This window comes from Meriones unguiculatus, chromosome 6 (genome assembly GCF_030254825.1).
Source record: "Meriones unguiculatus strain TT.TT164.6M chromosome 6, Bangor_MerUng_6.1, whole genome shotgun sequence".
Taxonomy (NCBI): Eukaryota; Metazoa; Chordata; class Mammalia; order Rodentia; family Muridae; genus Meriones; species Meriones unguiculatus.
Genome location: NC_083354.1, coordinates 70473941 through 70495632, shown reverse-complemented (window position 1 = coordinate 70495632; position 21692 = coordinate 70473941). Strand labels below are relative to the sequence as shown.

The following is a 21692-nucleotide window of genomic DNA, read 5'->3' as shown; positions in this document are numbered from 1 at the left end:
CAGCATTCAGGAAGCTGAGAGAGACAGACAGACAGACAAAGACAGAGACAGAGAGACAGAGACAGAGACAGAGCTTGACTCCATTTCCTCTCTAACACTGAATTCTCTTCTACCCTCCCCATGTCCTTCATTAGACCAGCCATCTGCTCAGTTATTCAAAGGACATCATTGCAGGGTCTCCTTGCTTCTTCATGCTTCTCAGCCTCTACATTCAATCAACAAACATCACTTGCCACCTTCAAACTATGTCTTATAGTTATATCTTTTATCTTTTTCTTTTCTCTGCAAATGCCCTTGCCACCATGACCTTGTTCTTAGCTACTAGCTCCTCCTGCCTTAATGGATGGCTTCCAAAATGACTTCCCTATTGCTATACTTGCTCTCAGCCCTGTGATTCCATCTTTGGTCCACACCAGGATTTTAAATAAGATGATGACTGACAACTTTTAATTAAAATACTGTGGAAATCCTCAAAATAGCTTCCAGGACATCCATGCTCCTTCCTGACTTTTGGTCTGTCTTTGACTGACATTGACACTTGCACATTCACCCTAATTCTGCATGTTTTTTTTTTTTTTTACTTTCTAGAACACAGATTCATACAAGCATACCATGTTGTATTCAGTGCAGTCAACCATAGGAGTCTGGATTGAAGCTTCAGAGCTTTCAAAGAAATCATTGATTTTTAAACACATTAAATGCTTTTATTAAATGCATCTTAATTTTGGACACTTCACTCACACACTCCATTAGTTAGGAACTATCTTTTGGCTAAATGACAATGGCATAAAAAATAGCATTTTTTCTCTGAGGTAACATGAAGAGCTGAAGTAAATCATCCAAGGAAGACAGGCATTTACATACCACCATCTATGTCCTGGGGTTTCTTCTGATTTTCTCCCCCTCACCTTCAGGGATTCCAACCACAGAGTCATTTTCTGGTCTGAGGGAAGCCGTGGCAGTTCTAGTGAGCATGCTTATATTGCAGAAGAAAGGGGGAAATATTGGAATTCTATTGAGACTCATGAAAGGAGAAACACAATAGATGATCTTCCCACAACTTCTGATGATTTATTGGAAAGGAAAATGGGGGGGTGAAGGGGAGATTAGATTGATGGGAATAGAGATGTGTTCCATTCTACCACCAAGGATAAAGAAATGTGGACTTCTAAGCAAGAAAGCGGACCCTGGGTAAGATGATCAATCCTCACTCAAAAAGACAAACGAGATGGACATTGGCAGAAGAAGAAAACAGGAAACAGGACAGGAGCCTACCACAGGGTGCCTCTGAAAGACTCTATGCAGCAGTGTATCAAAGCAGATGCTAAGACTCATAACCAAACTTTTGGCAGAGTGCAGGGAATCTTAGGAAAGAAGGGTGAGATAGTAAGACCTGGGGAGGAAAGGAGCTCCACAAGGAGAGCAACAGAACCAAAATATCTGGGCCCAGGGGTCTTTTCTGAGACTGATACCCCAACCAAGGACCACACATGGAAATAACCTAGAACCCCTGTACATAGCCCATGGCAGTTCAGTATCCAAGTAGGTTCCCTAGTAAGGGAAACAGGGTCTATCTTGGACATGAACTCAGTGGCTGGCTCTTTGATCACCTTCATCAGCTTGAGCAGCCTTGCCAGGCCACAGTGGAAGACATTGCAGCCACTCCTGATGAGACCTGATAGGCTAGGTTCAGATTGAAGGGGAGGAGGTCCTCCCCTATCAGTGGACTTGGAGAGGGGCATGGGAGGAGATAAGGGAGCAAGGGTGGGGTTGGGAGGGAATGAGGGAGGGGGGGTCCAGCTGGGATAAAAATGAATGAACTGTAATTAATACAAGAAATTAAAAGAAAAGTTAAAAAAAAAAAAAGCAATGCGTACTTGAGAGAAGGAAGAAAGAATGCCAGTGCTGTTACCCTATTGATTGTGTAGCGAGCATCAAGCCACAGAAACTATCACCCTAGGAAAAAAGGTGCGGGATGCTGTGGATTTGTGTTCCTGAAAAAATATTGTTGAAATCTGTTTCTGCCATGCCATACTTCAGGGTAAATCTTGTCCCCACTGGCTCATTTCTTCTCTCTCTCTCTCTCTCTCTCTCTCTCTCTCTCTCTCTGTGTGTGTGTGTGTGTGTGTGTGTGTGTGTGTGTGTGTCTCATTCTTCTTGGTTGCTGTGAGGTCAATAACTTTTCTCTATTACACACTTTCTTCATGACAATTTTTAACATTAAAGGTCTCAAAGAATTGAAATCAGCCAGCCCTGAATCAAAACCTCTAAAACATGAGCCATAATGTACCTTTTCTCCTTTCAGTTGATTTTCTCAGGTATTTTGTCATAGTAACAAAAATGAACTCATCTGTACTCTGGTTAGACTGTGTCTCCTTGATAGATTAATAATAGTTTTAGGTAGCTCGTTTTCCTACAGGTGGTCAGAGTTTTGGTTCATTTTAAATGGATCATTGTATTATATAAAGACAAAAGTTGCTGAAACAAAGAACCATTTTGTTGTTAGTAAAATATTTTATTTGGCTTATATTTTAAATGGAAATGTAAAATGTATAAACCACATATTTAATAATATGGGAACATAGAGAAATTAAAATTGAAATAAAACTAAAACTTTGATTTTTTTTTAAATGCCTGAATCTCATGATTCAACCCATCCATCATATTTCATTTGAAAAAGATGAAAACACGCTTAGGCCAGTGAGGTATCTGCTCAGCTTGGTTGCTTCAAGAAAAGCTCTCACCACACGGCTCCTCAGAAGGCATCCACGGCTCTCCTGTTGCTGTCACTCTTGATTTGGTACAGGAAGGAAATGGGATGGCAGTGGATGGCCACGTAGTCACCACAGACAGATCCAGGACTGCCGTATTGGGTTTGATAGACAGTCTTCATGGTCACAGTTGCTCCACACAACCCACACAATCAGCATTCACTCATGTCAGGTGCCACCTGACACCCAAGGCGCATAAAACAAAACGCGAGACAGATTCCAACTCCACGGTCACTGAAGCACTCACACAGGCTGCCTGCCAGTTGGAATTCCGTGACACTTGAGCAAACCCAGGTTGAATCATGATGACCTTGGTGCCTGAGACATCTTCTATGTGGGGTCTCAAAGGCTCTAGTAGTTACGAAAAAGGTTTGGAGCAGAAAGTGTCTTGCGGCCTGGAGGACAATCTTACTAGAAGTCCAAAGAACTGTTTTAATGATTCGGAGCAAATAAGATTCCACCTCCAAGAAAGAGAAAACACACACACAAAAAAACTTAATTGTGAGCTTTGGAAATCTGAGAAGACACAATCTGAGATTATTAAGGATTACTTTCAGATTTTGAAAATCGTAGTAAAATAAAGGTGTATTGTAGGTAATACAGGCAAAACGCATCAAGTCAGATTCTAAAGCTAATGAATGAAAATTATAAGACAAGATATTTGTCTTCTCTGTACTGAGAAAGAATAGAGATGGTTACACAGAAAGCCAGCCTACAAGACACCAGGCCCAAACCAGTGAGGCTCGCTTCCTTTTCTGGAAGAGAACAACACAGCCTTAAAGACTTGAAGCCTTTGTTCAAAAGTGTGCAAGGCTCAGCAAAACAGATCCATACACAGATGCACTTTGAATTCAAAGACCGTGGAAAACCACACACATTTTTGGAATATACAATTACATTCAAGACAGAAATAAATTGGATTATCACAGTTTCCTGTACCACTAAATCACACACTGTAAGAGAGTCAAATTTTGACAAATGATTAGAACAAATAAGGTTACGTGATATGTGGCTGGTTGTAAAGTAAGTAACCAAAAATAAAAGGTGTTTTTTTTTTCCTCTTCTGGACAATGTGGCAAGGTAAACTCAATTCTGTAAAATCTTGGGAAGTGAGAAGGAAATTAAAGACTGAGAGTCTGATATCAAAACACAAAGAAACCTTCAGTGTTACAAGGCTGTGAGATATTACTGAGGGCCAGTCGGAGGAAGCTTGGGCTCTGAAAGCCAGAGAGAAGAAACTTGGGTCCTGAGAGCCTAAAGGAGGAATTTTGGGCACTCAGGGCCTAATGGAGGAATCTTGAGCACTCAGAGCCTCATGGAGGAAGCTTGGGCTCTCAGAGCCTCATGGAGGAAGCTTGGGCACTCAGAGCCTAATGGAGAAAGCTTGAGCACTCAGAACCTGGTGGAGGAAGCTTGGGCTCTCAGAGTTTGGTAGAGGATGCTTGGGCTCTTAGAGCCTCATGGAGGAAGCGTGGGCTCTTAGAGCCTCATGGAGGAAGCTTGGGCACTCAGAGCCTGGTGGAGGAAGCTTGAGCACTCAGAGCCTGGTGGAGGAAGCTTGGGCTCTCAGAGCCTCATGGAGGAAGCTTGGGCACTCAGAGCCTAATGGAGAAAGCTTGAGCACTCAGAGCCTGGTGGAGGAAGCTTGGGCTCTCAGAGTTTGGTAGAGGATGCTTGGGCTCTTAGAGCCTCATGGAGGAAGCTTGGGCACTCAGAGCCTGGTGGAGGAAGCTTGGGCTCTCAGAGCCTGGTGGAGGAAGCTTACACACACATGCACACACACACACACACACACACACACACACACACACACACCACACACCACTGACTTATATAGATGAGGTCCAAGAACCCTTACCACACAGCATTTTCTCCCTGCAGTAGATAATGACCATCTGACTTCATGTGTGGTGGGGGACTGTATGCCAAGAGAAGTCTATAGGGATTGTTGGGTGATTTCAGCAGTGCACTATTTCATAGAATAAGATGCAAGCAAGAAAGTAATACCCACCACCGCACTGCGCAGGCGTGCAGACACACACACACACCTCGTCACATCACTGTCACCATCATCATCACCGTCCCTTCTGTACCATCCCCACTGCCATGCACTGTAGCACACCTGTGCCACAAACATAGCCCACTATTCACACCACACACACATCCTCACACCCAGCATGCACACTGCAGTCATTACCATTCTCTGCGGCATAAACATACCACAGCTTATTCTCAGCATGTCTCACCAAACATCACACACACACACACACACACACACACACACACACCTCATTTTAAGAGTCTATCTCTGTATTAATTTGCAGCCTACATCAGTGACTCTCCCAATGTTTTTAGGCTAATGCATAATCCAGAGACCAAGTACCACGCACTCACAGCACATTAAAGGACTCTTAAGTGAGTATGGGGTGTGGGAGGCTGTGCTGCCAGCAGGTAAGTGTTGTCTCGGCAGTGTTGCTTAGGAAACAAGAGGCTGCACTCTCCAACTATAGAAAGGCTCAGTGCCTCCGGCTACTACACACACACACACACACACACACACACACACACACTCCCCCTCACATCCTGCTGTAAATCTTTCTGAAGGCTGAGCCCTTACTCCCAGATAATGTGTCTGTCTGGGCAGCTTGCGTCAAGTCTTGCTTTGTTAGCAGTTTCTCCAGGATGTCACCCTCCCTCTCCTTCCAACCTGCAGTTGGAAGTAGCAGAGTAGACTTTCTTCTATTTGAACACCTGCCCGTAAGCTATTCTTACGTCCACAGAGTGGAAGAGGAGAGATGTGTTGGTGCCACAAGGCGGTTGTGTAGGTTGGAAGGGCCTAAGAAGCCAGTGGAAGGAAGTGCAGGCCCAGAAGTGGGATTGGGTAAATAAATAGGTGTATCTTACCCTGTGCTTCCTTGTGGCTTCCTTCCGGCAGGCTGGAGCCTGCAGGGGGCAGTCTCTACTGACCTGTGTCCCAGCATGCTCTTGTCTCAGCTGAAATCCATCTGCCGGCTCAGTTGCCTCTACATCCGTCTCAAGATGTGGAAGACAGGAAAGGAGAGCAATGTTCCATGGATCATGGCAGAATTTAGTTGAAGCCTCCTTTAGGCTTTATTTCTTGGAAACAGCATCTAAAGGGATATCGTGTAGAAATGCTGAGAACCCCAAATTGGACATTAGCTCCACCCAGTTGGTTGGGCTTCCCCAAGATTTCTGTTCAGAATAATGAAGATATTCCCATAGGGAAAGCAGCATGCATTAGAGCTCTGGGCACACTTGCAAGTGCCAATATGATTCTTGGTGTTTTTCAGGCTTGGGTCCTACTTCCTGGAGCAAAACATGCCAAGTAAATGCAGGACCACAGAGTGGAGAAGGCTTTGGCTGGCTTTGAATCCACACCCGCTTTACCAACAGTGGGTTCTTGCGGGCAGCAAGTGACCTCAAGACATCTCCTCAAGTGGGGACAGTGAGAGTACCCATCAATTAGCATATTTTTTCAGATTCAGTGAGGTAATATGAATCGAACAGACAGCATGGTTCCTCAGTCTTCACGTTTAAATGAACATTGGTGGAGCTGCCGCTGTTCTCCAGGGACTGACTGGGCATGGCCAGTGTCAGCCACTAAAACACAAGAAAGCCAAAACCCCTTCCCTTGTTCTGCCCTTCCCCCTCCCTCCACCTCCAGGCTTTGAGTTCCTGGTCACAGAGCCCGTGTGGACCCAGCTGAGCAGCGGGTCATTTTATGGGTGAGGGCTTCCCAGGACATTTGCAGGTGAGTCTGACCCTCTGCTTTCTGCTTAGGGCTTCAGGGCCAAGACATGTGTGTCTATCTTTCTTTTCTCTGCTGTGCCTTTGTCCTGGGTCCTGAGTGATGGCCAAAATGCAGTTTCATGCTTCCCTTCTAGCTCCTGCTTTTGTGTTTTGGGACACAAGGGACACACCCCTAGGTCCCTGCAAACCCTTTTCCCATCCCCTCTTACCCTGACAACAGCACAGGGAAGGACCAGTGCACATCAAGTGAGAGTGGCTGTGCCTTACTTGAAGGGAAGTCTCTGAGGAGGGTCATCTGCCCAACCAAGGACACTCTGGCACTCACCAGAACACCTTCTATTTAGTGAAATGAGCCCAGCCACAGGTATCTTTCCAAAGCTCCTTGGACAGTCTGAGGCTTACAGACCCAGAGAGTAAAATGAATATCTGCTCTCTAGAACTGCAGGCTTATCACAGGAGCAGGACTGGACACACAACTGAGCCTGAATCTCAGCCACATGGAGCTCTTTCCCATCCGTTCCCAGTCACTGCCACCAAGGTGAAGGCATTCAGGAAAGCTAGGACACCCTTGGGCAAGAGGGGGATAGAGCAGGTGTGGGGGAGGGTAACAGAGAAGGAGCGTAGACCACAGCTAATGGGGAGAGGAGAGAATTTCTTTGGTAACAAGGTTGGCCCAACCATTCTCAGGCTCCCAAATGACCTGGGCCTCTCAGGGATGCCCATAAATCAGTTTGCATATGCCAGGCCTTGCCTGTGTGTTATGCATTACCATAAAATATTTTTGAGTTAAAAAAAAAAAAGCCAGAGAGTTTTCTTTTTTTCTTCAAGTCGCAGGTCCCCAGCCCTTGGCAGATCGCAAGATAAACAAACGAGGGCTAGAGAGTAAGTACTGGGCCTGGCCTTCTCCCTCACTGAACCCACAGCTGGCTAGGATGTACCTATTGCCCTGGGGCAACCGGTCGCTGTCTCTCTGCAGGTGTACCAGGAGGACAGCGGGAGTCTGTAGGAAGCAAAGCTGGCGTGGACCTAGAAGCCGATCCAAGCTCCATTATTACAAAAAGTTATTAAGCGATATTCAGTTACAGGGTCCTGGGCTAAACAAAGAATGAGGCCTACTGCAGCCAAAAAACATATGGGCCTGGAGGCTGCACACACCTGCATGGGACCCCGCAGGCCTGGCTAGAAGCCGTCATCAATTCTAGGAAAGCCATGAAGCTTGGACTTGCTTCATGGCACTTTCTAATTAACTGTGCGGTGAGTTTTCTCCACCTCCCTATAAAGGCCTATGCCCCCTTCCTCCACCTGTCCCTCTACCCTGTCTCTCTCCCCCATGTCCCAAGACACCTGGGGAGAAGGATCTTAGGGAAGTCTGCCTCTCAGACCATGGAAAACACTCTAAGCAGGAAAACAGCGCTCACTTCTGTATCCAAAGCACAAAACAGAGCAGAGACCCTTGGAAGACTCTGTCATGGGACTAATCCAAAACAGGGAACAAGCCAGCACCCTTAAAGAAGACAGAGACACTACAGGTCACTTGCACTTGTGAAGGAAGGAAATTGGTTTAGCTGATTCTATTTACCCAGACCGGATAAACACAAAGAGTAGAAAGGTGAGCAGGAATTCCGTGTGGTGACATGTGAGAAGATGCACCATCTAATGTTTAGGCTCTGTTCAAAGCAGACGCTTAGGTCAACCTCTGCCATAATTTTCTTGCTGGTAAAGCTGAGCACCAACCCTGGCAAAACCTGAAGGCAGCTTAGCTTACTGAGCTGCGGCTGTGGGGGTTTCCTCCTTGTCTTGCTCGCAGAATTGTGTTAGTGCTTTTAGGGTGTTTGCATAATGCACACTTACAAATAAAAGTAAGGTAAAATACCAAGTAAAGATGGCTAATTTTATAATGAGGGAGGAGTGGAAGAGGGAGAAGAAGAGGGAGAAGGAGGAGGAGGAGGAGGAGGAGGAGGAGGACAACCCCCCCCCCAGGGTCTTCTTGCATCCTGCCTTGTGAAGCAGCATTGAGGAGGAAGAACTCATCTCTCACCACTGCTCATTCGCAAAAGGAAGAGGAAAAATGCAAACTGTTTTGGAGAGGGGCAGAGGTTTCTCTTGGCCTTTTACCAGGCTGGGGCTGAGGACTCCTCCGTCGGGTGCTGAGGTCAATGTTTGGCAGGTACTAAGATGGAGCCGGGATGGGAGGGCTGGGGAGGGCTCAGCTGGCTCATTTTGACACCTGATGCAAAGCTCTTGAACGGGTGAAAGAACAGCGTGTGAAACAAAGCCTCGTGCCTGGGTGGATGGTGTGCCCAGCTTCATGGAGCACCGCAGGGAAATGTGTGTGCAAAGCCTAAAGCGTTGCACTGAAGACCCACTGGGCTGCTCTGTGACAGCTCTCCAGGGCTTACCTAGACCTAGCCGTTTGTTTCCGGCTATTGAAACAGTAAAGCTGTCTGGGCCTGTTGCCCTAGGCCACATTATTGCTTGCAAAAGAAAAAAACCTTTTGAGAACTCAGAATTTTATTACTGGTCAGTTTGTAGATATATTTCTGCCCTCAGGTTTGGTATATGTTCAACTGTGGGTCCTGACCCCTTTGGAGGATCAAGGACCCTTTCACATAGGTTGCCTAAGACTATCTGTATGTCAGATATTTGCATAATGATTCATAACAGTAGCATAATTCCATTTATGGAGTAGCAAGGAAAATAATTTTATGGTTAGGGGTTACCAACAACATGTGGAATTGTGTTAAAGAGTCACAACACTAGGAAAGTTGAGAACCATTGGTCTATAGCAAAGGTCTAAGGACCAGTCATCTGTGTCTATATGAATATGTCTTTTAAAATTCAAAAGACAGCAAAGGAGGACCCCTCATCCTAGAGCTAAGGCCAGATTTTCTTTTCTCTTGTCTTTCCTCTTCTTCTGTTTTTAATGATATAGCTCGGGCTGGCCCTTGAACTCATGATGTTTCTGCTTCAGTCTCTGAGTGCTGGGTTTACAGAAAAAGCCAGCATGCCTGCTGGGTCTATGTTTCCTTTCTTTATCATCTTGAGTGTGAAAAGAGAATTCAGACTTGGGAAAAGGGATTGCACACTCAAAGGAGGACAGAGTGTGGGAATTGTCAGGAAAAGTCCCCACCCCCGAGTGCTTTGAAGGATGTGAAACAAGCTTACACAATATCTCATATTCCAGTCCCAGAAGGGAGGCGGCCACAGTGTGTAATATTTCCAGTTATGTTCAAGAGACAGCCTGGAATGATTAGGGTCGTAATTCTTGGCTGCAGCAAATGGAAGGGCGAGGCAAAGGGAACCACGCAAGAGTAATTAAGCAGTGGGTGACCGTGGCTCTGAACCTGCCGGCCCTGGTAAACACAACATAAAAATTTTAAGGGCTACACTGTACTGTGTGCAGCGCAACTTTGATATCTGAGACACAATTGGACTTTGCCCTCATGAGGAATCAACTAAAAGCTTGTAAAATACACCTGTGATCCCGGCATGTTGTTTTTCCAGGCCAGTGCGCACACTGCTTCCTTGTGGCCCTACAGTTTATGACAGTCATTGGGAGTCTCCTCTTGAGGCACTGGCAGCAAGGACTCTATGCAAATAGTGAAAACAGGTTTACCAATTGCTGCATCTCAGTCCCTCAAAGGTGATATTGGATCTGGGTGTTTAGCCCTCCCTAGAGAAACAAATCAAAGAGATAAAGTCTTTGCTCGGTCTTACAAGATTCTCTGCTTTCAAGCATCTTCGGTGCTTTAGAAGCCTCTCCTTTGCTGCTGTCTCGAGACATTTATCTTGCTGTTTGAGCAGACATGTAGAAGATATGATCTGCAGGGGGATTTCCGCTGGAATCAAGTCCAAAGTAGCGCATTCCCCAAATATACTGTTCTTTCTTGCCCTTTCCTCAGATCTCCCCAAACTGAAGCATCTCGCTGCTGAACACCCAAAAGGTGCAAGTGGGGTTAGCACCAGGAAGGAAAGGAGGAAAAGAGGTGGAAGTGGGAAGGCAGAGAGAGAGAGGGAGGCAGGCGGGTTAGAAAAGCCATATGTAAGACAGGATAATTTTTTATTCCTGGTATTTATTCTTGGTCAAATGGAGACCACATCCAACATGCAGCCACAGCAAGTCCTACAGGAGGAACAAGAAGCGCAGGTCTTAAGACCAGGGCACTTTGGGCATCTAGAAAATGCTTCTGCTCTCCAGCTGAAATGGCATGCTCCCTGTTTCCAAACACCCAGCTCCTAATTCTTCCAACAATAGTGACTTTCAAGGTTTCCAGATGAGTTCGCTGGTAAACAACACAGACTCTCAAGCTGGACTCCCTGTATTCACGTACCAACAGTGCCACTTGGCAGCCGGGCAGCCCTACATTGATTGCCCAAGTCTCTCTCTCTCTCTCTCTCTCTCTCTCAGATTTATTTTATATAGTGTTCTGCCTGCATGTGTGTGTGTATGCCAGAAGAGGGCACCAAAGCTCATTACAGATGATTGTGAGCCACCATGTGGTTTCAGGAATTGAACTCAGGACCTCTGGAAGAGCAGTCAGTGCTCTTGACCTCTGAGCCATCTCTCCAGCCCTTATTAGCTACTATGGCTTTTTATTTCTCATGGGATTATCTTATTCCCAACTGTTGGTAACTCATTTCCTCGAGGTTTATTTGGCCTTAGCTTCTTCTCACTTAAAACCATCTTATCATCTATCCTTTAAAGTAAGATTTAAAGCCCAATTCTTTTCTTTACTCACTTCCTTCCAAGCTGTATACTAACAAATAGAATATCAAAGATGTCAGAATAAGAGGTGAAGATGTAGTTCCATAGTAGATGAAGGTTTGGGCATGTGTCTTGGGTATGAGGCTCTTGGTTTTGTCTTGAGCACAAAGAAATTAAAAATAAGATATGTAGCCTTGCTGACTTCTAGAATCATGGTATAGAGAAGGAAGGTGTCTTAGTCACAGTTGCTGTGAAGAGACACCGTGACCACGGCAACTCTTATAAGAAAAAGCATTTAATTGTAGGCTGACTTACTGTTTCAGAGGTTTAGTCCATCATCATCATGGTGGGGAGCATGGCGGCATCCAGGTGCACATGGTGCTGGAGAAGAAGTTGATAGCTCTAACCTGATCCACAGGCAGAGGAAGGAAGACAGGCAGACAGACACACAGAGGGGGATAGAGTGGGATACTGAGCCTGGCATGGGTTTTGAGACCTCAAAGCCCATACCCAGTGACAAACTTCCTCCAACCCTCCAGCAAGGCCACGACCTCTCCAACAAAGGCCTCCTCAAATAGTGTCACCATTCTCCTAATCCTCCTCAAAGAGTGTAACTCCCTGGCAACTCAGCATTCAAATATAGGAGCCTGTGGGTGCCATTCTTATTCAAACCACTGCAGGAGGGCTAGAGTTTTGAACAGTTATGTAAAGAAAGAAGGAAAGGAAAGAACGTGAGGGTAGGGGGAATCCCAGGATTCCTTGGTCAAGGAACAGCACGTACCAGTGGGTCCACCAAGTCAAGCATGCACAGAATAAAGTATTAGGGCGATGATGCAAACACTGAGATTTAAACATCTAAGACGTTAACCTCAGGGAACACTGAGACCTGCACTTACAAAACAGCTTTCCTACAGCACCCAGTTAGCATGTTCTCTCTGCACTCTGGGTTCCCTCTTTGCCATGGCAGCGCCTTTCAGAGAAGCTGTGCTTTGTCAAAGACAGAAAACAAACGGGAGAGAGCCTGGATGCAGGGTGCTTCCCTGTAAGCCCTGAGTGATATCCTCTCCCACACAAGCATGCCAGCAGCAGAGGCGATCAGCACTCCAGGAAGACTCTTGCCTACTCTCTTACCCTGGCAGGAGACAGGGGCTTCTCTAAACTCTGAACCACTTGAGGGTCAGATCAAGAGACAGCCACCCATATGGGCATGCCCGCCTGCCACCCCCCAGGAGCAGTGGATGCCCAGCATGTCAGAGCAGGCAACGGCATCAAAGGTCAACAGGTTGAGACTTTGATTTCTAAAGTGGCATCCAGGCTCTTCCTATTGACGAGACTGTGAGACAGGCTGTCTCCAGGTTCAGGTTCATTGCTGCCTTTTCTTCTCTGGTCTCGCTTCCCCTGGGGAAATTATGATTGGTTGGAACAAGTGAAATGTAACAAGCATTTGGAACCGTGATCCCTCCAGACTCCTTTAAACACAAACTAAGGGAAGAAACAAACATTGCTGGTAATCCAGAATACGCTTATAAGCATAGACCCACGTGTTCATGCTGCCATCCTGAAACACATTTGAAAATGGGTGTGTCCACTAAGCTGAACTCATGACGGAGACTTGGGAAGTGTCTTTACACAGGAACCATATAAAAACACATGCTGAGAGAGACTGACTGTAAGCTGGTGAAATTAACCCACAGCTGAGCCTGGAAGACAAACTTGAAATAATGCAGAAAGTGAGAAGAGAAGAGGAAAACAAAACCTAACAAGCCACTTCTGCAGGCAAACCCGAGCTCAGTCAGACACACTGGAACCCCATACAAAGCCAAACATACTGCAGAGTCGCCCCCTCCCCCTGGGCTCGGGAACCCAGGCATGACCCTCTGGAGCCCTGTGCCTCAGTGGTGAGAATCCCCGCTGGGAATAGTTATCCCGGAAAACATCTCCCTTGCTCTGAGAGAGTTGAGTAGCTCCTGGGAGGCACAGGAAGCTCTCGTTCCTGCCGGGAGAAGCCATCTGCAGCCATGACTGTCTACCTCTTCCACTGGCAAGCAAACCCAGAGGCAGACGGGTGGAGGGTATTTGGAAAAGTTATCAATAGGCAATGCCTGCCACCTTGTCACATGCAGTTAATCCGCCTTCCCAGATTCTAAACCCAAAAGGCCCCAAAGAGGCAAAGTCAGGAAAAAACAGTCAGCATAACAAGAGATGCTGGGACATGGCAGTAACTCAGGAAAACACCAGTGTCCCCTTTTCATGGCTCACTTTATTGTGCAGTTTCTGGCTTTAAGTGGGTGAAGTTTAAGAGGGAGAGGTTCCTGCAAACTGTAATCCAATGGTGGAAGAAGTTTTTTTATTGCAGCTCTTATTTCTTCTGCTTTGAAGTCTCTACCCACCCTCCAGAAGTGGAGATAGGACAACTCGCCACCTCCCTATACTTGGGCCTGCAGAATGGCCCAGGAAGCCAAACGGAAGGCCTGAGAACATTTCCCATTGAAAAGGACTTTGAAGATTTTGAGGTTGAAAGACTCCGTGTAATTACAAATTGTCATCATAACACAAATATGTCTGGGTGGACAAGTCCAAGGGAAAAGTGAATTTTCACCAGTGACCAAGCCCTTGAGTGCACTGATCAAATGCACATTTCGAGTCTCCCATGCCTGGCATGTTCGCCCACCAGCATGTGCAGCCCATCTGGAGCACATGGCCAGTGCAGGCAGACAGGCACTGGGCTGCTGGCCCGAGAAACCTGGACACTTGCGCACTCCTGCCAATAGTCATGGGATTAAGGGGTTGCCTAAGTCCCCGGGGCTGGTTTCTCCAGATTGGGAAAGTGCTTGGAAGGGTGAGAGAGGACGACATCACAGTCCCGAGAAAGGATCAAACAGAACATTGCGTCTTGGTTGTGAAACTTGGAATGCCCCACTTCGGTCACTGCCCTGAAACTTCTGTCCCTCCTTCAGACACATTAACCGGAGAAATGAAACCAGACAACGGGAAAATGTCAGCGTTTATCCAAACAGCATTCCCTGTCCGGTTTCGTGTAATCATTTCACTTTCAGCTACATATCAAGGCCTAACACATGGGTCTGCTCTCTTTATCTTGATTTCTCCCATCTTGTCAGCATCTACTACCACAAAAGCACAGCTGTGGAATTCCTGCACTTAGAAGGCCTTGGCCGAGTGGGGAGGCAGGGGCTCTTAGCTATGGGTCTCAAGAGGATTTTATTGAAAGATGAAAATCATTCATATAAATGAAAACATATCAACAGGAGGCACCAGATAAAGACCAGAGAAGTGGCCTAAATAATTGATGCAATGCAAGTTAGTCATGCCGCCTTCATACATGAGACTATGCTCAGAACTTGTGTTCTTCCATGCTCTTAGGAATGACCGTCCATCAACCATCCCTGTTTTTCTAATATACACAATGAGTTCTGCTCCACTGGATACTTCCTTCTGGATTTTCAATTAGTTTCCATTCAAAACAGAATCCTCTGTAGGCCCTTTCTTGTCACTCTGACCACACTGTAAAAAGAACTTTTATTTGTCTATTTTGATCATCATCTCAGACGATAACTACCTCCCTCTGCTAACCTCAGCCTATTCCCAGAAGCATGTAGCCTCTGTACAGTCTAAGCTAGGCCTAGAATGTGTTTCAGCCTTGGGACTTACTCCTGAATAAGCTCACCCTTTCTTGTTCTTTCTGAGCTCAGGGCTGGTAGGTTCAACTCAGCTGTTCTGGCTCAAACTCCTCACCCAGCTGACTTATTCAGTCTGGCTTCTCTCTCAGACTCTAAATAGTTCTGCTTGGCCTCAAACTAACTCCAGCAATCTACTCTAATCTTGTGGCTCCTTCTCATTCTCTGGCTCATTCTACCTTCAACCTCTCTCTGTAAAACTGTCTCCTCTCTCTCTCTCCCTTAAGTAGCTTCCCTTTCCTCTCTTTTCATGAGCGTGAGAATTGGCCATACACTATTCTTTCAAATCTCTCTGATTCGTCAGTTTTCTGCCACTCAATTAGACACCACATTCAAACATGAGTGCTTCCTTTTACAAGCTAGCTTTACCTTCATTGTTTGGGGTTAAAGGCATGTAACACCACCCCTGCACCTAAGCTTTTCTTTATCTGAAACTTGCTCTGTACCAGGCTGGCCTTGAACTCAGATCTGTTTGCCTTTGCTTCCTGCATTAAAGGGGTGTCTGTATTCCAGTCAGATCACATAGACCTAGAAGGTCTCTTGCCAGAGCAACCATGTTCTGAATTAGCATTCCTCTACAGAACACTCTCAGGATAGGCTCTTGAAAGTCATCCACACTCACCTCCTTCATTTCTTCTACCCTCACTGATTCGGAACCTATTCCTTCCTGACAGTCACCCATGTGGGTAGCCAGCCATCAGGCTAGAGAGTAATCAGCTCTCTACAGAATCCAGGCAACATGTTACAGCCTCTACCTTTCCTGACATCACAGTAACTTATGACAGCCTGATCACTTCCTCTGCTGGTGATTCTTAAAAAAAAAGAGCAACAGTATTTCATATACTACAACAAAACTCATTAGCCGTGGCATTAATAAAAGTACTACCTACAGTACTTCTTAATTCTTTCTTTAAAAAGCTATTTGTTATTATTTGTATTTGTATGTATTTGCATGAGTTTATGTACAGTGTGTACACACAAGAGCCCTCAGAGGCCAGAGGAAGGGATCCCAGGGAATTTGTTTACAAGTGGTTCTAAGTTGCCATTTGAGTGCTGGGAATTGAACCAAAGTCCTCTGCAAGAGGAACAAGTGCTTTACCACTGAGCACTGTCTCTAGTTCTGCCTTTCTTCATTCTTACTAATAGCCAAACAGGGCCACTGAGCTGGGACCAGCCCTATGACTCTCCCTCACAGATTTATCTTTGTCATTGTTTTGTTGTTATTGTCATTGGTTTGGTTTTCGTTTGTTTGTTTTCCTCACTTTTTGTTCAGTTTGTTTTAGGGTAATAGAGTCTATTATTTTCATATGCACTATAAACATATTCATCCTCCCTTGTCTTCATTTGTTGCCCTCCTCCACAGCCCTCCCCCAAGTCTCCTGCCCTCTCTGGCTTATTTCATCCTTTCACCTAATAATTTTAAATAGGTAATTTTTTAAAAATCAGTGTACGTAGAAAATGGCGAAATCATGAGCATAAACGTGTCCAGATGAACATGCTACCTCTTGAGCAAGGAGGATATCGCCGCCAGCCTTGTGGCAGCCATCATCTTGGAGGTTTCTTCCAGTTACTGTTCTTGCTGAATAGAAGCCAGTTGCAAGAGTAGTTTGGGGTCCTTTCCACACTCCTCCAGGGGTGGAACCGTGAAGGTCAGCAGCCAAAAGCCCTCAGCCCAATCCTTCTTCAGTATCCACAGATGAAGGGAGCCTTCCCCAGATCCTGCATTCTTCCTTGGGAGATCCCATACGGAATAATCAGTTCGGCTATTGTAACTCAAGAACAGTCATGAGAGCAAGGAAAACTGAAAGTGGATATGTGCTGATAAATTTTAATTAGGGACAGTGACAGTTTATCTTTACATCATTTTTACGTTGTCGCAAAATGTTACTCTTTGGACTTTTTTTTTAACCAAGCCTTAGAATACATAAGAGCCAATCACGCCATGTGGGCTGAACAAGAACAAACTGTGGTCTGGGCGTGGCCAGGAGGGCATGGTTCACTGTGCTTAAATTAAAAAAATGAAAATGAAAACTAAAAAATCTGAGTGTGGTGGTACGCACCTTAAATCCCAGCCTTCAGGAAGCATAGGCAGGCAGATCTCTGTGAATCTAAGCCTTGTCTACATAATGAGTTCTAGGCCAGCCAGGGCTACACAGTGAGACTCTATCTCAAAATTTAAAAAGGGAAAAACCTGAAGTATTTGGGAAGTGAAAGACCATGCTTAGTGTAGATGAAGGAGGATGGAGATGAGGTAGAATATCCAGGTAGAAAGCAGCCTGTATCGATGTATAAGCGTTAGTGAGGATTTACTACCTGCTGGTGACAGCCATAGATGTTAAACGACATGGGTATGAGCAAGAGTGCACTGTGAGGGGATGTGTGAGGCTAGAGTGATGGTTCAAGGGTTAAGAGTCAGAGTTCAGTTTCTAATACCCATGTCAAGCGGCTCACAACTGCCTGTAACTCCAGAGTACCTGCTTCCTGTGTGTTAGGCTTTTGTTGTGGAAGAGTACCTTGGTGGGTCAGGGCCAAGGAATGCCACAGAGATCACACCACGCAACTAGAGTCCACAGAAGGCCAAGAAAGGGCACAGAGCCAACAACATCAGCCTGAGGGCACAAGGCAATGAGGAGTCCAGGCTTTGACTAAGTCTCTTTCCCGCCTCTCTCAACAGCTGCAAACCCTAAAGAGGAGGTTATTTAGCCTCTCTCTGCCTTAGATTTCCAGTGTACAATGGACATAACTACAGTACTTACGATATGGAGTTTGTTGTAGCTATAAACAGTAACCTGTTTTGAGTCATTTTCTGGTGCTATCACAGAATGCGTGAGACTGGAAGATATATACATACAAACATATATAAATGTGTGTGTGTGTGTGTGTGTGTGTGTGTGTGTGTGTGTGTTAATTTTGGCCCACAGGCCTGAGATATTACAGATTAAGCAGCCCTATCTGATAAGGGCCTCAGGCTCCCCCAACTCCTGGTAGAGAACAAAGGGGAAAAACAGAGACATGTACGAAAAAAGCAAAACACAGAGAGCCCCTCTCGACAGACAGCAGTGCATTCCCATGACAGTTAACCCGGTCCCTCGAGGGAGGCGTTAAGAGGGGCTCTCTCTGCAACGCTGCCGCTGTAGGCTCAGGCCTCAGCGCTGTGCATTGGCAGCAGGTGAACCACATTCCAGCCACAGGAGAGGGCCACGTAAACCCACCCACAGAGAGGAGGGTCGGGGAAGCGTTGGGCTTTGTTATTGTGACTGCATCTACAGAAACACAGGACACAGGAGCAGACACACACATGACACAGAGGAGTCACCCAGGGTGGCAAGGCTTCTCTGTACCTGCATTAGTGTCTTTTGTGTCACTGTGACCAAAATATCTGACAGAAACAATATAAGAAAGGGAAATTTTTTCTTCCATCTCAAGCTTTCAGTCTATAATATTGGGGAAGACACACTAGGATAACTCAGTCCATTGGGGCAAGAGGGTGTGTGCTAGGTGTTCACATGATGGTTAGCCAGAAAGAAAGGAGAGGGACAAGAACCAGGAGAAGGCTGTATCTTCAAAGGTCCCAGAGGTAGCAGCATGGTCCAGCAGGTAAAGGTATTTGTGTCAGGGCAATGCGTGCCTGGCCACCTGTACATGCACACACACACACACACACACACACACACACAAGTAATTTTAAAAAACAAAGAAGGTAGACCCCAAATGACCTAGCTCTGCCCACTCTGAACCTATCTCACAAATAGCCCTCACTCCCCCATTCGACAAAGGTTCCACAATCTTTCAAAACAGCAGCATAGTCTGAGGACACTTTCAAATCATGGGTTTGCAGGGGATATTTGTGATTCAAACTATAGCACTTCACGGTGGGTCAAAAGGACTTTTTGAGAACAGGATGGACTCCTTAAGAATTCACTGGCAAAATCCCCACGTTTGCATTTAAGTGGGGTTGGCTTGAATCTGCTGAATGACAATGTCTTTTAGGGCAGCCCCCAGTGCTCCTCAAGCAGAATTGATCAGTGGGGCCTCTCAGAAACCCCTCTAACTTCATGGAAATCTCCTCCTATTTAGGCTGCCAAAATAACTGTGAATTACTTCTTCCTGGCTCAGGGTAGGGGGTGAAGGGCTGCTCATCCTGGGCAGAGAGGCCAGCTCCGCCTCCTGCTTGCACTGAGCTCTTCTGGGTTCAGTCAGAACCTGACACTACAAAGTCGCTCATCTTCTAAGTGGTGGGGGAGGGCTTTTTGTTTTTCTTTGGGGCATTTTCCTAAGCCTCTTAATTTGATACTTAGAGAATTACTTTTGGTAGCTGCAAATTAGTCGCACACCTTTGAGAAGAAAATTGCTCCTAACACACTCACAGTCTCTGCACTGTCTTCCACCCTCTCCAAATATCTGATTCATCTGACACCTTAAAATTTTTGACACAGTGTCTTGATGCCTTGTTTAAATTATATAGAAACAATACTTGGAGCAAGAAAGAGCTTGAGTGATGAACATAGGCGACAGTTTCCCAGGACAGAGCTGGCTTCAAGAAGGTGTCTGTCCCCCTCGCCCCCAACTCCTACTTACTAATTTGGTAACACTGTCCTAGCTTGCTTTCTGCCTCTGTGATAAGTACCATGACCAAAAGCAGTATGTCAGCCTAGAGATTATAGGCCACTATCAAGGGGAAGAGGAAGCAGAGACCTGGAGGAAGGAAGCCGAGACCACGGCTTGCATCCAGGCTTAAGTTCTGCTACCTTTCTTTTTAATTCTTTTTTAAAGATTCATTTATTTTTGTATGAGTAAGAGAGTTTTGCCTGCACGTGTGTAAATGTAATACCCGTGTGTGGTGCCCAGAGAGACCAGAAGAGGGCATCAGATCCCCCTGCAACTGAACAGTTGTGAGTTGCCATGTGGGGGTTGGGAACTGAACGCCCCTCACCACTCTTCCTTCCTTTGTCATCTGCAAAAACATGTGCTTTTACCCTGCTGAGCCACCTCTCCATCTCAGAACTCTGCCACCTTTCCTATACAGCCCAGGTTCACTGATCTAAGGATGGTGCCTCCCACAGTGGGCTGAGCCCTCCCGCATTGATTAACAGTGTTGCAATGAGAAAAGAGCCCCACAGGCAGATGAAGTGGAGACAGTTCCTCATCTAGGCTTCTCTTTTTCCTACCCAGATTATCTGTCACACACTGTGTATAGGTTCTTGGTGTAAGGGATGGGAAAATTGGATGAGGAATGGCTATTAGCATAGAAACTGGAAAGTTTCTTAGTGATCACATTCATTTTTTGAAAAGTCATAGTGAACATCTCAGCCAATTGAAAATTGCTGATGAGAAAATGAAGTGGCGCAGGGTAATTCAGAAAGGACAGGTCTAAAAAGGGAGGCACAAAGAAAGGACTGAGGAACTCAGCAATGCACAACATCGAAGAGAGATCCTTTGAAGAATAACGTTTATGTCATTAATATGCTAATGGCATCCTTTCCATGAAGAAGCACTGAAGTGTGCATAGCTGTGTCATGGTAGGCTGGGAGAGGAAAAGAAGGCTGATTTGGAGACAGGGTTCATTATTCTTATGACTTGAGGCAGGAGCTGAGATGACTTCATTGTGGGAGTCTCTTTAGAACACTTTGTCTGATTCTATACGTGCATAAAGAACGTTAAAGATAAACTTGGTTTCAGAAACCCGTGCACACCAGTGGGAGGCGCAGACCATGCAGTGTGTGCAGGCGGGAGGAATAACGGTCGGGTCATCAGAAAGCGCTCCTCTCAGGCCAGCGGGCATGCATTGCCCTGTAGTTACTTTTTGATCTTCCCTATGTCTAAATCTGACAGGAGAGATTCCATCTTGGGACAATCAACATGCACAGATCTTTTGTGATGCTCAGGGGCATCACCCGCTCTCCTTGTGAAAACAGCGGCTCCAGCCAGAGGCCACCCGGGCTGCTGCTGCTCCGTCTGGCAGACTGCCACCTAAATACTGTTGATTGCCTGGGTCAGCTCCTGTGGTCTCGGGCCTTCTCTGACTTTCTCTGTATCTGGAATGCCTAGAGCTCACAGTCAACAAGACACGGCTCTTCACCTTATATGTTTCTCTGGGCCAGACACCTTGTCATTCTCCTGGCTTGTTCACCTTCACGCTGTGTTGGGTGTGGATTCTTCCTGATGAGATGCTTGGAAACATCCTGAGAAAAATGCCTGCAGGATCGTATCTGAGGTACCCAGTATCCAGAAAGCACAGTAGCAACAGATTTTGTGACAACTCCTCAAAGAGCCCTTGGATGTACTCTTCCCATGGCCCCTCCCTCAGCCCTATACTATCCTGTCCCTGAGTCTGTTTCTGAGTAGTGATTATTTCCAAAACCTGATTCCTCAGGTTGCATGCCTCTCACTGCCTCAGATGCTTTCCAGAATAGAAATAGCCTAGGCAAGAAGGCACCCCTGAGGTTTAGCCGGGTTTGTTCTCTTAAGAATACAACATTTGAAACTGGATGTGGTGGTACATGTCTTTAGTCCCAGCACTTGGGAGAAACGGGCAGGTAGAGCTCTGTGTGTTCCAGGCCAGCCTGGTCTACATAGAGAGTTCCAGAGCTAGATGATCTCAAAAAAAAAAAAAAAAAAAGAAAAGAAAGAAGAAGAAAGAGGAAGAAAAAAGAAAAAAGAAAGGGAGTGAGGAAGAAAGAAAGAAGAAAGAGAAGGAGACGAAGAAGAAGAGGGCAATACAGTATTTGACTGAACGTAGCAGTACAACCA

At 46.0% G+C, this 21692-nt stretch overlaps 1 pseudogene; it reads right to left on the bottom strand.

Annotated features, from left to right (window-relative positions):
* Nucleotides 1–2755: 2755 nt before the first annotated feature.
* LOC132654874 (placenta-specific gene 8 protein-like) overlaps nt 2756–21692 on the bottom strand; it is a 43501-nt pseudogene continuing 24564 nt past the window's right edge.